This window comes from Eulemur rufifrons, chromosome 30 (assembly GCF_041146395.1).
Source record: "Eulemur rufifrons isolate Redbay chromosome 30, OSU_ERuf_1, whole genome shotgun sequence".
NCBI classification, from domain to species: Eukaryota; Metazoa; Chordata; class Mammalia; order Primates; family Lemuridae; genus Eulemur; species Eulemur rufifrons.
In genome coordinates, this window is record NC_091012.1 from 11,602,222 (window position 1) to 11,619,279 (window position 17,058).

Genomic DNA, 17,058 nt, shown 5'->3' on the forward strand with positions numbered 1-17,058 from the left:
TGAGGAATGGCTGCGCTAGTTTGGGCAAGGAAGGAAGCCTGACCTGCCATCCACCCAAGAGCCTGGAGGAAGCTCCATCAGCCTATGGACCAGTGTGGGAGCCAGAGCCCTGCTAACTCCACAGCTCATGCCCTGCTGAACAGCACAGCTGCTACCACCACACCCCATGACCAGGGCCTCCTGCCCCCAGCCCACCTGTCCATGGACACACACATCTCTCTTCCGTTAGTTCAGACTAGACATGACTGGAATTTTTCAAGTAAACTGTCAGTGATAAATTTTTTTAAAAGCCATACCTGGTCCAGTACCTCTTCCTACCTCACCTTTTTCTCCACCCCCAGCACTTGCCCCACCTCTCAGCCTTCGTGTTACTTTGATGAGCAGATTCTTGCTCAGTGTGTTGATTTTCCTGAGATTTTTATATTTTCTGAAGAATTTTATGTGGAGAGGGGAAAGAAGGAAGGACGAGTTCATCTGGGACTCCGGGTGACTCTGAACTCCGAGCTGGGCTGTCCTGTGCCCATGTGACTCTCTCCTCCTCCCCAGGAGCTGTTCAGGAAGGTGGTGCCCTATGGATGCCTGGGCTCCATCTGGAGCCAGTGGAACAAGAAGGACAAGGAGCACCTGGCACCCACCATCTGTGCCACCTTCACCCACTTCTATAGTATGGTCAACTGTGTCATCACCATCTGTCTTAGGGACCACAGTATGATGGGCCAGGACAGGGCCAGAGTGGTGGGGAATTGGGTCCGGATGGCCAGGGTAAGCCATGAAAGGGGCCAGGGAATTCCCTCTCTGAAGATGAGGGAACTGCCCCTTATCCTCCATCGGCTCTCAGGATTGTACAGTTCATAGGCCCTTCCTGTCAGGGGCACACTGGCCTTGACACCCATGGCTCAGTGCTGGATGCTCATTTCCTCCCTGGATTCCTTCCTTGGGTGGAAGTAAAATCTTCCTCCCTGTGACTGTTGCTCATGGGGTCGCAGGTGTGCCCTCCTGTGGCTCCCAGTGCCTCTGTCTGACTCAGGATGGGAGAAGTCAGCAGAGGGGCCTGAAGGTGGAGCAGGCAGGGCTCCACGTCCCCCTCCCCATGCTTTATTTTCTTATCTCCCCAATGAGCATCTCATTTCCGGAACTTCTCCTCACCCACGCCATCCTCTCTGTTCTGGAGAGCACCCTGATATATCATCTCAAGAAGACTTGGGGACAAGTTTACAGGTGGATAGGACTCTCTCCACAGGAGCACCAGGGTGGACCAGGGACCTCCCACCAGTCTGGCCATGCCCCTCAATGACCCTAGGTGGCGACGGAAAGCCAGGGACACTGGAGGCGGGCATGGGCTGATGGGGGAGAACTCTAAGTTCCCCCCAGGGACCTTAGGCCAGGATTTTCAACTCAGCACTAAGTTTTGTTAACTATCAAGCATGGGCTGTTGCCAACTGGAGACATTCAAGTGTGTACTACACAGGAAATGGAACTCCTTGCCCAACTCACATCTGAACTGTAAAAACAGCTGCTCAGTTGCAATGGGGCTGGAGCCCAGGGGACCAGCATGACAGCACCTTCCCCAGTACTGTGGAGCCCTTGAGACTCAGAGGAATCCAGTGAAAATGCTCACCCAGGCAGTTTGGTATTTTTGAAGTTCTTAAATAAAAAGATTTTGAACGTACACACCTCCCCTTTGTTCCCAAATTTATCCTCCTTTCTTTTCCCTGTCCACAGAAAGAGCTCCAGAAATTTTTAAAACCTCCTAAAATCAGACAACACGCTGAGCCAGGATCTACTCATCAAGGTAAATGGAGGCTGGGAGATGGGGGAGCAAGTGTTTGGAGGGCAGAGAAAAGGGTGAGGTGGGAAGGGTTACTGAATCATTTTTTTTTTTTTTACTTTCTCACCAAAAGTTTACTTAAAAATTCCAGTCACCAGTCATGTCTAGGCTGGACTACCAGGAAGAGAGAGGTTTTGGGCAGGTGGGATGTTGGGGCAGGAGGCTCTGCTCATGGTTACAGCTCTATTTCTCCCAGACACCAAATTAGTGAGGTTTTTTTTTTTCTGCTTTTAATATGGAACCCCTCCAGCTCCTCTGAATGCTGTGAAGTGTCTCATTTCTGAGAGACAAATAGGACTCATGACTGAGTGTACTTCAGGTGTCCCTGTGTCACAACTGCATTTTTTGAGGGGCCTTGGGAGGAGGAGGGGCAGTGAAGGTGACAGTTGGAAGCATTCACTGTTTGGGTGAATTCTCTGCTCCCCATGGTTTCTTTCCCCTGCGGTGAAAGTGCTCAGATGACCTTAACTTCAAGGCCTTAAAAATCTTTGAAACACATACAAGGTCTTCAAGGGGACTTGCTGAAAATACATACAAAACTGCTGCAAATCAGCAAGACAGGCAACATAGTAGAAAATAATCTAGAGCTAGGAATCGACACTTCGTAAGTCAAAAAGGCTACACAAATCACTAATACATATGTAATGACCCTGGGATTCCTCACTCCCTTTGTCTGCACCCACCATGGTTCTCATCCATGTCACCACCAAGAAAGGCTCTGCTCCCAGTGAAACTGCTGAGCCTGGGAACACAGGAAAGGTGGGAAAATCATGGACTTGATGTAACTGTGTTTGAACACAAAGCACTATAAAGGGTGTGTGCCCTGATTCTGGGTTTCTCAGTTTTTACTGAGTTTATTGCCAATAACCTTTTATTGGGATTTAGCTTCCCTGTTTGTCTAATGGAAGAATGAAACTGAGTAAGAATTGGGACTTTGTATTTAACTCATAAATTCTATTGAATCTGGCCAGCACAATGCTTATCTCTCTCTCTGTCTCTGTCTCTTTCTCTAACAGAAGTGCCTGTCAATATTTAATGAGACCTGATTAAATTAAAACCTTCTGCATAGCCAAAGAAACAGTCATGAGAGTAAACAGCCTACAGATTGGGAAAAAATTTTCGCATGCTACACATCAGATAAAGGACTGATAAGAAAAAATCTAACAATCCTATCAAAAAGTGAAAAAAGGACATGAATAGAAATTTTTCAAAAGAAGATATAAGAATGGCTAACAAACATATGAAAAAATGCTCAACATCTCTAATCATCAAGGAAATGCAAATCAAAACCACAGTAAGATATCACTTAACTCCAGTGAGAATGGCCTTTATCGAAAAGTCCCAAAACAATACATGTTGGTGTGGATGCGGAGAGACAGAAACACTCATACACTGCTGGTGGGACTGCAAAATAGTGCAACCTCTGTGGAAAGCAATATGGAGATACCTTAAACAGATTCAAGTAGGCCTACCATTCAATCCAGCAATCCCATTATTGGGCATCTACCCAAAAGAACAGAAGACATTCTATGACAAAGATACCTGCACCTGAATGTTTATAGCAGCACAATTCACAATTGCAAAGATGTGGAAACAACCCAAATGCCTATCAATACATGAGTGGATTAGTAAAATGTGGTATATGTATACCATGGAGTACTACTCAGCTATAAGAAATAACAGTGATATAGAATCTCTTTTGTTCTCCTCGAGAGAGTTGAAACCCATTCTATTAAGTGAAATATCTCAAGAATGGCAAAATAAGCACCACATGTTCTCAACAGAAAATTGGTTTCCCTGATCATCACATAAGCGCACATTTTGGAATAACACCAATTGGGAATCAGACAGATGTGGGGGGTAGGGGGAGGGAATGGGTGTATACCTACATAATAGTGCGATGCACACAGTCTGGGGAATGGACACGCTTGAAGATCTGACTCGGGTGATGTGGGGGCATGGGCAATATACATAACCTGAACTTTTGTACCCCCATAATAAGCTGAAATTTAAAAAAAATCAGCTTCTCTTGAAAGATTAGGTGATTGGCCCCATTTCCACATTAAAACAATTGTCTGGACCTGAGTAGGAGGCAGTGTCCATTAGGCTGGATCACAATCTTTCCCCAAATGATACCCCTGTTGCTTCCCTCAGCATGCACTTCAGTGTGGAGGGGACAGAGACAGTGACCATCCCATATGTTCCTCTTCCTGGGCAATTCCCAGGCCTCTTGTGATTTATTTTGGGACCATGTGATGAAGTCCTTTCCAAAGAGAATGCAAGGCAGTGAAGGGACGGTATGAATTCTCCACACAGTTCTTCCATCTGTGTGGTTGGAAGCCGAAAAGCTCTGAGAGGGCAGAATCAGTAGAAGGAATCAGCAAAAATCCCCAAGTTTTCACTGAAAGAGAGATGCCAAGAAAATCTCTCTGACTTATGTGGGCCTGAAATATAATCAAGACACAAAACTTTCTTGTATAAAGCCATGGATATTTGATAGTTACCTGCTACCATGGTATAGCCTGTCCTGCCCTGCACTGAATAATGAAATGGATAATAATAATAGTAGCAAATATCTATTGAGTGAGTCCTGTATTGAATTCTTAGGCATTGGATTAAATGCTCTCTATATAATACCTCGGTCTTCATAATAATTCAGTTAGATACTGTTATTTTAACCATTTTAAAGGTGAGATTTAGAGAGCTTAGGTCATGTTTCTCATATGTGATTGAGCTAGGAATTTTGATGCCAAAACTTTCAGTAATCTCTTTTCTTTCATCTATTCTATATTGCCTCTCTGAACCTTTCTTCATCTGTAAAAAGTGAATAATTGTGTCAACTTTAAGGTCAGATATTAATTGCATAAAAAGACAGTTTGGATTTATTTTAAATTATTTGGATCAGTTTGAGGTTATGTGGAGAAATTTGCAATGGTTTAATGTACTTACACCAGTCTGTACCAGACTCATATAGTGAGAATAATTTTGAGCTGGATTCTGCTGATATAGACAATATGGAACACCTTTGTACTTTTTTTTAAGTTTAGATTACATAAATTCTTATTTTTAATTTTTAATTTTTTTTAATTTCAGCATATTACGGGGGTACAAAAGTTTAGGTTACACATATTGCCCTTGTCCTCTCACCCAGAATCAGAGCTTCAAGCATGTCCATCCCCTAGACGGTGCACATCGCACTCATTATGTAGGTATATACCCCTCCCCTCCCTTCCCCCCACATCTGCCTGACACCCGATTAGTGTTATTCTCAAATGTGCTCTTAGGTGATGATCAGTGAAACCAATTTGCTGGTGAGTACATGTGGTGCTTATTTTTCCATTCTTGAGATACTTCACTTAGTAGAACGGGTTCCAGCTCTTTCCAGGAAAATACAAGAGGTGCTATATTGCCATTGATTTTTGTGGCCGAGTAGTATTCCATGGTATACATATATGACATTTTATTAATCCACTAATGTATCAATGGTCACTTGAGATGTTTCCACATCTTTGCAATTGTGAATTGTGCTGCTATAAACATTCGAGTGCAGATGACTTTTTTATGGCATGTCTGTTGTTCTTTTGGGTAGATGCAGAAATGTAATTCACCACACAAATAGAAGCAAAAACAGAGACCATGTTATCCTCTGAATAGATGCAGAAAAAGCACTGGATAAAATTGAACACCCTTTTGTGATAGGAACGCTTAACAAAATAGGCAGAGATGAGGCCTACCTAAAAATGATGCAAGCCATATATGACAAACACACAGCTGGCATCATATTGAAGAGGGAAAAATTGAAAGCATTTCCACTTAGAACTGGAACCAGAAAAGGTTGCCCACTGTCCCCAGTGCTATCCACCATAGTGCTGGAAGTCCTTGTCAGAGCAATCAAGACAGAGAACAGAATCAAGGGTGTCCAAATGGGGACAGAAGAGAACAAACTGTCACTCTTTGGTGAGGATATATTACATCTAGAAAACCCCAAGGATTCAACAAAAAGATTCCTGGAATTGATAAATGAATTCAGTAAAGTCTCAGGATACAAAATCTATACACACAAATCAGAGGCACTCATATATGCCAATAATAGTCAAAGTGAGAAACAAGTCAAAGACTCAATAAGCTTCACAATAGCAACAAAGAAAATAAAGTACCTAGGAATGTATTTAACTAAGGAGGTAGAAGACTTCCACAGGGAGAACTATGAAACACTGAGGGAAGATATAGCAGAGCACATAAACAGGTAGAAAACCATACCATGCTCATGGATCAGAACAATCAATATTTTTAAAATGTCTTACTTCCCAAAGGGATCTACAGATTGAATGCAATCCCTATTAAGTTGCCAACATCATTTTTCACATATATATAAAAAATAATTTTACACTTTTTATGAAACCAGCGAAGACCCCATTTAGCAAAAGCAATTTTAGGCAATAAGAAAAAAATGGGAGGTATTAATTTACCAGACTTCAAACTATACTACAAGGCTGTGGTTATTAAATCAGCTTGGTGTTGGCACAAGAACAGGGACATAGACCAGTGGAACACAACTGACAATCCAGATATAAAACCATCCTCATATAGCCATCTAAGCTTTGAGAGCAGACAAAATAAACACCGGGGAAAAGAATCATTATTCAATAGATGGTGCTGTGAAAACTGGATAGCCACATGTAGAAGACTGAAACAAGACCCACACCTTTCACCTCTCACAAAAATCAACTGATGGTGGGTAACAGACTTAAACCTAAGGTGTGAAACTATAAGAATTCTAGAAGAAAATATTGTAAAAATTCTTATAGTTATTGGTGTAGGCAAAGAATTTATGAAGAAGATCCCAAAAGCAATTACACCATCAACAAATATAAATCATACCTGGTCAAATTAAAAAGCTTCTGCACAGCCTGAGGAACTGTCATGAGAGCAAACAGACAACCTACAGAAAGGGAGAAAATTTTTGCACGCTACACATTGGATAAAGGGCTGATAACTAGAATCTATCCCAAGAATGGAAAAATAAGCACCACATGTACTCACCATCAGATTGGTTTCACTGATCATCACCTAAGGGCACATGTAGGAATAACATTAAGTGGGTGTCTGGCAAATGTGGGGGTGAAGGGGATGGGTGTATACATACATAATGAGTGTGTTGGGCACTGTCTAGAGGATGGACACGGTTGAAGCTCTGATTCGGGGGTGGGGCGCAAAGGCAATATATGTAACCTAAACTTTTGTACCGCCATAATATGCTAAAATAAAAATAAGATTGCATATTCTACTGTTGCTCTGTGGAGTGTTCTCTATACATCTGTCAAGTTTAATTGCTTTATATAGTTTTCATATTCTCTCTTTTCTTATTAATAATTTGACTGGGTTTATTATAATTGAAAGAGAAATATGGAACTATCCTAGTATTAGTATATGGCCGTCTATTTCTTAAATTCTGTCAATGGTTTCATTGTATATTTGAGAAACTTGATATTAGAAAAACTATATATAATATATATGTATTATTTTCATAGGTTCCCAGTGTATGACTCTTTTATTATTTAATGTCCTTCATTGTCTCTTGTGACTATTTTGACTTGAATTTTATTTTATAAAATATAACATTCTCACTTAAAATGTAATGTGCCTAAGATAATTTTGACCTCGATTGTTCTCATATGGTTAATATTTTCTTTGTATGTCTTTTTGTATCTTGCCAACTGTAGTCTATTGTTTTCAGTAGATATAAAGATACATCTCTTGTAGACAGAATATAGTTTTTAATCCCTGTATTCAATTTTGTCTTGGCTGGGAATGCTAGTGCATAAATATTTACATAATGTTCACAAAGGAAAGGACTTACTATTTCCCTAGGATTAATTGTTTTATTTAACTATTATCACTATTTTGTCTTTCTTTCCCTCTCCGTTTGTCCTGCTTTGTGTCCCATTGCTTTTTCATGATATGCTTTGGTTATTTTCTCACTTTCTTTCATGTATCTCTATAAATATTTTCTTTATGTTTAATCTGAGAATAACCTATACCTTTTGAAGATACAACATATGTTAAACTGGTAACAACTTAACTTCAGTTGAATACAAAAATTCTTTCTCTTTACATCTGCCCATAACTTTATGTCATTAATGTCAATAATTATATATTTTATATTGTATATCTATTAACAGGTGGAAATGATTATTTTATGATTTTGTCGTTTAAATTTTATACATAATTAAATTGTTTTATGTACCATCATTTTAATACTACAGGATTTTATTTTTGACATGCACATATCTTTCCCAGGGAGTTACATATTTGTCATAGAAGATAGAAACCAGTCTTTGCAAAGACCCCAAGAAGAAGATGTTTGGACATATGTGCCAATAGATTGATTCCCTTTTGAAAGAGAATCCAGGAGATGAGATTTTGAAACAGACATCATGCTGTATCAGGGAGGAGTAAGAGCTTTGGTGGGTAATCGTAACAAAGTTTCATTGCACTTCTATGAGGTTCTTGGCATTGTGCTTATCTGGGGTGCTATAAACTACTAACCAATTATCAGTTCTCAAAAAGTCTTTTCTATAAGTATATTTTTAAGTTTATACATCTATAATGAAAGTAAGACCTGTCGTATTCTACTGTGCTTTCTTGCTAGACTGGTTGGTATAATTTTATATATTCAATTTGTGAAGTATATCCACCTCAGTCTAGTCAGTGAGATAATTTGTTATTTTCATTTCTTTCAAAACTGCCTTCCCATTACACCCAAGACCTTTTCCCAGAGCAGGCCATAAAAGATTCATCACAAAAACTAATAATGAGAATATATGGAAGATGTGGCCTTCAACCATTATACTTAAGGAAAGACAGGGAAAGTGTGGGTGAGTGTAAGAGGCAAAAAGTATGTTATGATGGACTTACCCAATGTTTGTCAACTACCCATAGGCAAATCTTTCAATGTAACAAATATATGACAGTCTTTTGTAAATCTTAAAATCTAAATAGACATAAGGTAAGACATATTGTAGAGATAAATTTCAAATGTAACGAACGTGGCAAAACTTTAACCACAGTTCAAACCTTTCTATACATAAGAGAATTCATACCTTAGAGAAACCCTACAAATGTGAAGAATGTGGCAAAGCCTTTTGCCAGTGCTCAGTCCATACTAGACATAAGAGAATCCATGCTGGGGAGAAACCCTACAAATATGAAGAATGTGGCTAAGCTTTTAACTGGTGCTCAAACCTTAATAGACATGGAAGAATTCGTACTGGAGAGAAACAATACAAAGGAGAAGACTGTAGTAAAGCCTTTACCTGGTACATACACCTTACTCTACATAAAAGAATTCATACCAGACAAAAATCTTAAAAATGTGAAAAATTTGACAAAGTCTTTTATAACTGGTCACCTCTTAAACAATATCAAAGAAGTCATACTAGATAAAAGTGGGTAAATGTAATGATTATGGAAACAGATTTCTCAAGGTATAAGCATTAAAATGCACAAGAACAATTATACTAAAAGCAATACAGAAGTAGAGTTGTAAAAATACTTTTACTTATATCACAGGTCTTATTGGACGTGGGAGAATATACACTGAAAAGGAATCTTTCAGTATTTCCTCAAAGATTATTCAACATCAGAAAATTTTTATTATATAGAAACCCTACAAAACTATAATAAATATGGAGAAATATTTCTGCAAAACATATCTTATCAAACAATAAGTATCAAACAATACCATATCAAACAAAACCATATACCATATCAAACAATAAAGTTTTGATACATAATAACTTACATATATAGTAAATTTGAAAAACATTAATCAAAAATCAAGTCTAAGTCAATATCAGAGTATTCAAAGTATAATGCACTAAGACACTAACACTTTCTCACATTACTCTAAATCTGGTTGTTGATTATAGAGAATAATTCAACTAAAATAGTTTCATAATTTATTTGCATGTAACTGTAAAAAAGGTCATAGATTTTTTGAGAGTTATAATAAAACCTCTAAAGTATACTTTTTGGTCAGAGTGGGTTAACAAAAGTAATATCATGATTTTTTGCATCTTTCAACAAGCAACTATTGATGTAATTCAGCTCTCAAAGCACTACATGCTCTGATATTATTCCTAGTATTTTTGTGGAAGAGTGTGGTTAACTGTTGCTACACAAGGGCTATTAGAAGTCTTTCTATATTTGGTGGGCATCATTCATGTACTTTTCTATGGAAAATAAAAAACACTGAAATGTATGAAGTGGAGAGGTGCTTTGTGGTTGACTTATAACAGTATTTCAAGTGCTGTATGATATAGGTATACAAGCTAATGTGCTTCTGCATTATAGTAAAAAAGAAAACAATTACAATTTCAAAAGTAAAATCTTTTACTAATTGTGCATTAGGATAATAAAATATAGTGAATTTTTAAATTCCTTTTTAGATTGTATGTAAGCAATTTGTCTTGTTAAATTAAATTTAGAAAAGTTTTAATGTGTCAAAAGTATTGTAGATTGAATAAAGTGTCATTTTGCCACCAACATTAACCTACTCCACATTACTCAACATTGTACATAATGGATGGCAACAATGTACTATTGGATTACATAGTAAAATGGCATCTCTTGTGATCCATTTTCCCAGTGGCTTTAAATTCAGATAGTTTAAAGAATAATATTCCAAAAGGTTCTATTTTTTTCTTTTTTTTTTTTGTGCAATGACATTATTACTGTAATGGTTATAATAAAGATTGTCCAGTATAATCAAAAGCCATAGGTTTCTGAACACTGAAAGTCTATCTGTAACATTTTATCCTACATTTTTCTTTGAACATGCAACTTCTCTGGCCTGTGAAACACATACAGACATATTTTTTATTTATGTGAATTTAAATATACAAATATATCACTGTGAAGATTAACTTTAGGAGCAATACAACTACACAAAAATAATTATCTTTGTTTGAATGTGGACCTATACCTATTTTGAAAAGAAAATATATACTGTGAAAAAAAATAATTTAAAAACTGTTGAGAATTTAGAAGCACACTAGAAACCTCAAAGATTCTGAAATTAAGTCTATTTTTGCTTTACATTGCATTAACTTCCTAAAATCTTAAAGCTTCTAGTTCAGAATCTCCCCATACAAATTCTTTGTTCTCACTTGCTTTGTACTCATGCAAAACCTAATATGTAATTTTCTTAATTGAAGTTCATGAAGTATTCTTTATATGACCTGCTCAGGGATTATAAAATCGATTTTTATAAAATTTAATGGTGCTCATAAAATAATCTGAAGATGTGAGTATTTTCAAAGTGTAATAATTGACATTTTATTTACTTAGTACATTCTATTTTTTCCTTCTAAATTGAGGAATCCTATTTAGGCCACTTGTTTTTGGTTATTGTTTCTTTCATTTTCTGTTATTAACATAATTGATTTATTGACTTTATTAGGCCAATTAGTTAAGGGAAACACTGGGAAGACTTCATAAATTATGAGGTTCTTTTGACATTTAAATAGAGGGAAAAATGATGGGGCAGTACTAGGTTTGTAAGAGATACTTTATAATTAGCAGTAAATATTCCTGTGGGAATGAATTTGTCACTGAAGGTAAGAGATTGAAAATATCCATGGTTTCTAAATGGCATTGACACTGCTTGTGGAGAGAGGACACCTGTGCAACAACCAACTCTCTATATTTATAAATAGAAATTATGTTTCTTTCATTTTATAATTATCTCTAATTTTGCTCTATTTTTATCTTTATTCCAAGCCACAAATGTATCACAATCATTCATCTTTTTGCCTGTGTCAGGGCTACAACCTTTGCATGATTTTTTTCCTGACCCCATGCCATTTCACACAATACTTCAAAAGTTCTGATGAGAAGTTCAGCATTTTTTAATTTGGTGAAAAATTATTTTTTTCTAGAGGCTATGTGGCTATTTATAGGTTATTAATGCAGCATTCTGATTACTTAATTAGGCTATAGGGAATCAGTGTCCTAAGCTTAAAGTAAAAGCCTTAAAACACAAGCAAAGCTAAACAATTCTGACTACCAAAGGATTAAATCAGGCACACAACATTGTTTTTCTTTATAAAAGAAAAATGTTATTAGATCCTAATACATAATGTCATAAATATGAAAGTAATTAAAATAAGTTATGCATTCATAACATGCCTATGGTAAGTGCTACATAAAGAAACACATCCGAATTTGGAAGACTCTTAATATTTTGTGGTAAGTGAAAAATTTTGAATTTAATTTTCTATGAAATACTTATAGTACAACATATGCTCCAATGTGGAATCTCTTTATGAATGTGCCTTTTAGTGTTAGAAAATAACAATATAATCTCAGAACAATCTCTGTGGATTTACAATTTGGAATAATCTTTCTTTTTCTGATACTGCAATCTTAGAGAATTTATTTTACATTCCATTATTTCAGTGGCTGCAATGCATAGTCCATAGTTTTCACTTTTAGTCATCTTTCTGTGGCCAACGTTTTAGTCATTCTCTCTGGAGGAATCTCAAAGATCTTGGCAGCTTTTTGATTGAAAATTTCTTCAGTGATTTGCAATGCAATCTGTTTTCTGTGTTCACAGTGGTCAGTGTTGGGACAGTAAGCACCAAATATCCCTTTAGTGTCTGCCATACCATAATCATCAGTACCAGGAAGTCCAGGTGACCAGAGCTTAAAATAAAAGCCTTAAAGTACATTGACCCCTTCCATGTTCTATGCTGAACCATGAATGTGCAGGTAAATATCAGAGTTGCTTTGCTAACGAGTGACAGATAGAATGACAAAAACAGCACTACAACTATACATTTTTGATACTATTCAGCTAAGCTTATGAAAATGACTCAGGCTCAGTATTTGGAACATTGCTATATGATGATTTGTATTGATTTGTTTTTTAATTGACAGATAACCTTATATGTATTTATCATGTAAAATATGATTTGAAGTGTATATATCCATTGTTAAATGCCAAAGTGTAGCTAATTATCAAGTGCTGTACTTCACATATTATCACTTTTGTGGTGAAGAACACTTAACATTGACTCTCTTAGCATATTTCAAAGACACAATATATCTTCATTAAATATAATCAGCATGCCGTACAACAGACCTCTTGAATTTATACTTTCTATCTAACTGAAATTATGTGTCCTTTAAAAAAACATCTCCACAAGCCCAGTCTTTGCTAAAAACCCTAACCTCCAGGGCCACCATACTACTGTCTACTGCAATGAGATCAATATTTTTGGATTCTACATGTGAGCCAAATTATGAGGTATGTGCATTTCTGTACCTGGCTTATTTCAACTCACATGTTCTTTATGTTCACCCATGTGATTTAAAATGAGAGAATTTTTATTTTTATGGATGGATTAATAGTATTGCATCGTGTATACATATTCATACTATGTTCTTTATTCATCTTTCAATGACAGGCACATAGGTTGATATTATATCTTGGCTACTATGAATAGCGCCACAATAAACATGGAAGTGAAGATGTGTTTAAACATACTGATAACATTTTTCTGAGATATTTATACAGAGTTGTGATTGGTGTACCATACAGTTTTTTAAATTTTTAATTCCTAAAGAAATCTTTATACTGCTTTTTATAAGGTACTGATTTACATTCCCACCAACTGTGTGCAAGCATTCCTCTTTCTTCCACATATTTGACAAAACTGGTTATAATATATCTTTTTCATAGTAGTCATTCTAAAAGGATAAGTTGAGATCTCATAGCGGATTTGAATTGCCATTTCCTGATGATGACTTACCTTGAGGATTTTTTCATATATATGTTGGACATTTGTGGGTCTTTTTTGACAAATGTCTACTTAAGTCTATTGTCCATTTTAAAATTTTTAATTATTGTGGGTAAATAACAGTTGTATATATTTATAGGATTCATGTGATGATTTGACACGGGAATATTGTGTGCATTAATCAAATCAGGGTGATGGGGTATCCATCACCTCAGGTATTTATAATTTCTTTGTGTTAGATTCATTGTAATTCCAATTTCTTAATTATTTTATAGTATAGCCTATCCTATTATTGATTATCATCACTAGGTTGTACTGTTAAATACCATTAATTCTAACTATATTTTTGTACCTATTAACTGTCCCCAATTTATCCCCCTACCTGATGCTTTTTCCAGCCTCTAGTCATCGTCATTCTATGCTCTGTTTCCATGAAGTCAATTAGTTTTAATATTTACCTCCCACATATGAGTGAGAACACGTTAGATTTGTCTTTCTATTCTTGGCTTATTTCACTTAACATAATGTTCTTCAGTTCTATCTATGTTGTTGCAAATGGCAGAATTTTATTCTTTTTGTGGCTATATAATATTCCGTGGCATATATGTACCACGGTTTCTCTCTCATTAATATATTGATGGACACTTTTGTTGACTCCATATCTTGGCTATTGTGAATGCTAGAAGAATAAACATAGGAGTGAATATATCTTTTTGATACACTGATATTTCTTCCTTTAGATATATAACTAGCTGGGAGACTGCTATTTTTAGTTTTTTGAGGAACGTTCTATACTTGTCTGCATAGTGGTTGCACTAATTCACATTCCTGGCAAGAGCATACAAAGGAACCCATTTCTCTAGATCCTTGCCACCATTCGATATTGTCTGTGCTTTTGATAAAAGCAATTTTAACTGGAGTGAGATGGTATCTCATTGTGGTTTTGATTTGCATTTATCTGTTGTCTAATGGCGTTCACCATTTTTTTTGTTTGTTTGTTTTGTTTACCTGGAGGCCATTTGTGTATCATCTTTTGAGAAACATCTTTTCAGATATTTTGCTGATTTTTTTGTGAATTAACATTGGAAAACCATAATTTATTATAAAGGGAATACTACAAAAAAGCAAAACTCAACAAAATGGTCAAATCATTTAAAACAGAAACAAATATTGGCTAAAGCTAAAAGTTATCAAACCATTTATACTCTAAAATTTGTGATTAATTGTGAGATTAGAAGGCTATTTAGGTAATTTCACAAAGAAATGTACAGTAAAGATCTTCATAATATATTTGTGAGTGTATCCATTGGAAGAGAATTTTAAAGCTGGTAAAATAGGAGAGGAATGCGGTAGGAGGTTTCAAGAACATGTGAAGCCGACATTACAAGCCACATCTTTCCTGAAATGGCAAAAAAAACCCAACAAAACAAAAAAAGTCCCCTGGATAAAATTTTGCTAACTATAGAAAGTACCAAGACAGTTCACCTATGTGTGAGGAGCAGTGTTCAGAAAAATTAGGCCAGACTTGCTGGTCTGGGTGTAACTGCATATACCCAAACCTTCAGTGCCACCAACACCAGCTTTCTTATATCTCCCCCACATAGCCCCAAAAGCAACAGGACAAATTCTGGTAAAATATCCGCCCCCTCAAAAGGACCCTATTCTTGAATTCTCTCTCCTCTCAGAGTCAAGAGTTCATCCAGTGTGTTCAAACAGACCATATATTTGATCTTTTAATTTTTTTTATTTCAGCATATTATGGGGATACAAATATCTAGGTTACGTATATTGCCTTTGTCCAAGGAGAGTCAGTACTTCAAGCGTGGCCATCCCCCAGAGAGTATGCACCGCACCCATTAGGTAAGTATATACTCATCCCCTACTCCCCCTCCCATCTGCCCAGCACCCAATGAATGTTATTCCTTATATGTGCATTTAAGTGTTGATCAGTAAAATCCAATTGATGGTGAGTACATGTGGTGCTTATTTTTCCATTCTTGGGATCCTTCACATAGTAGAATGGGTTCCAGCTCTATCCAGGACAATACAAGAGTACTATATCACCATTTTTTTTTTTGTGGCTGACAACTCCATGGTATACATATACCACATTTTATTAATCCACACATATATTGAGGGGCACATAAGTTGTTTCCACATCTTTGTAATTGTGAATTGTGTTGCTATAAATACTCAAGTGCAGATGTCTTTTTTATAGAATGTCTTTTGTTCTTTTGGGTAGATGCCCAGTAATGGGATTGCTGGAGCAAATGGTAGTTCTACCTGTAGCTCCTTGAGGTATCTCCATATTGCTTTCCACAGAGGTTGTACTAGTTTTCATTCCCACCAGCAGTGTATGAGTGTTCCTAGCTCTCCACATCAACGCCAACATTTACTGTTTTGGGACATTTTGATAAAGTCCATTCTCACTGGAGATAAGTGATATCAATGTGGATTTGATTTCCATTTCCCTGATAATTAGAGATGTTGAGCATTTTTTTTTTATTATTTGATTGTATCCTACTGAGTATTGGAGCTCCTTACATAGTCTAGTTATCAATCCCTCATCAGATGGGCAGTTTGTAAACATTTACTCTCATTCTGTGAGTTGTCTCTTCACTTTGTTGATTGTCTTCTTTGCTGTGCAGAAGCTTTTTATCTTGACATGATCCCATTTGTCCAGTGTTGCCTTGGTTTTCTGTGCTTTGGGTGTATTACTGAAGAAGCCCCAGCCAATACCAATGTCCTGAAGCATTTCCCCATGTTTTCTTAGAAGTCCCATAGTATGAGGTCTTAGATTTAAGTTTTTAATCCATTTTGATGTGATTTTTTTATTGGGTGAGTGATGAGGGTCTACTTTCATTCTTTTTCATATGGACATCCAGTTTTCCCAGCAGTCTGTATTGAAGAGACCATCCTTTCTCTGCTCTATGTTCTTGGCAACTTTGTTGAAGATAAGTTCACTGTAGATGCGTGGACTTCTTTCTGGGATCTCCATTCTGTTCGGTTGGTTAATGTGTTTGTTTTTATGCCAGTGCCATGTCGTTTTGTTTCCTACAGCCCTGTAGTGTAATTTGAAGTCAGGTAATGTATTGTGATTCCTCCATTTTTGTCCTTTTTGCTCAGGAAGGCTTTGGATATCCTGGGTCTCTTTGTGTTCCATATAAATTTTAGGATTTTTCTGTTTCAGTGAAGAATGTTATTTTTATTTTGATAGATATTGCATTGATTCTAAGATTGCTTTGGATAGAATTTACTTTTCAACACTATTGATTTTTCAATCCATTAGCATGAATTATCTTTCCATTTTCTGTGTCATTTTCAATTTTTCAATTTTTTGTAGTTTTCATTGTAGAGATCTTTCTTTTCTTTGGTTAAGTTTATTCCTAGGTATTTTATTTTATTTGTAGCTATAGTAAATATGAT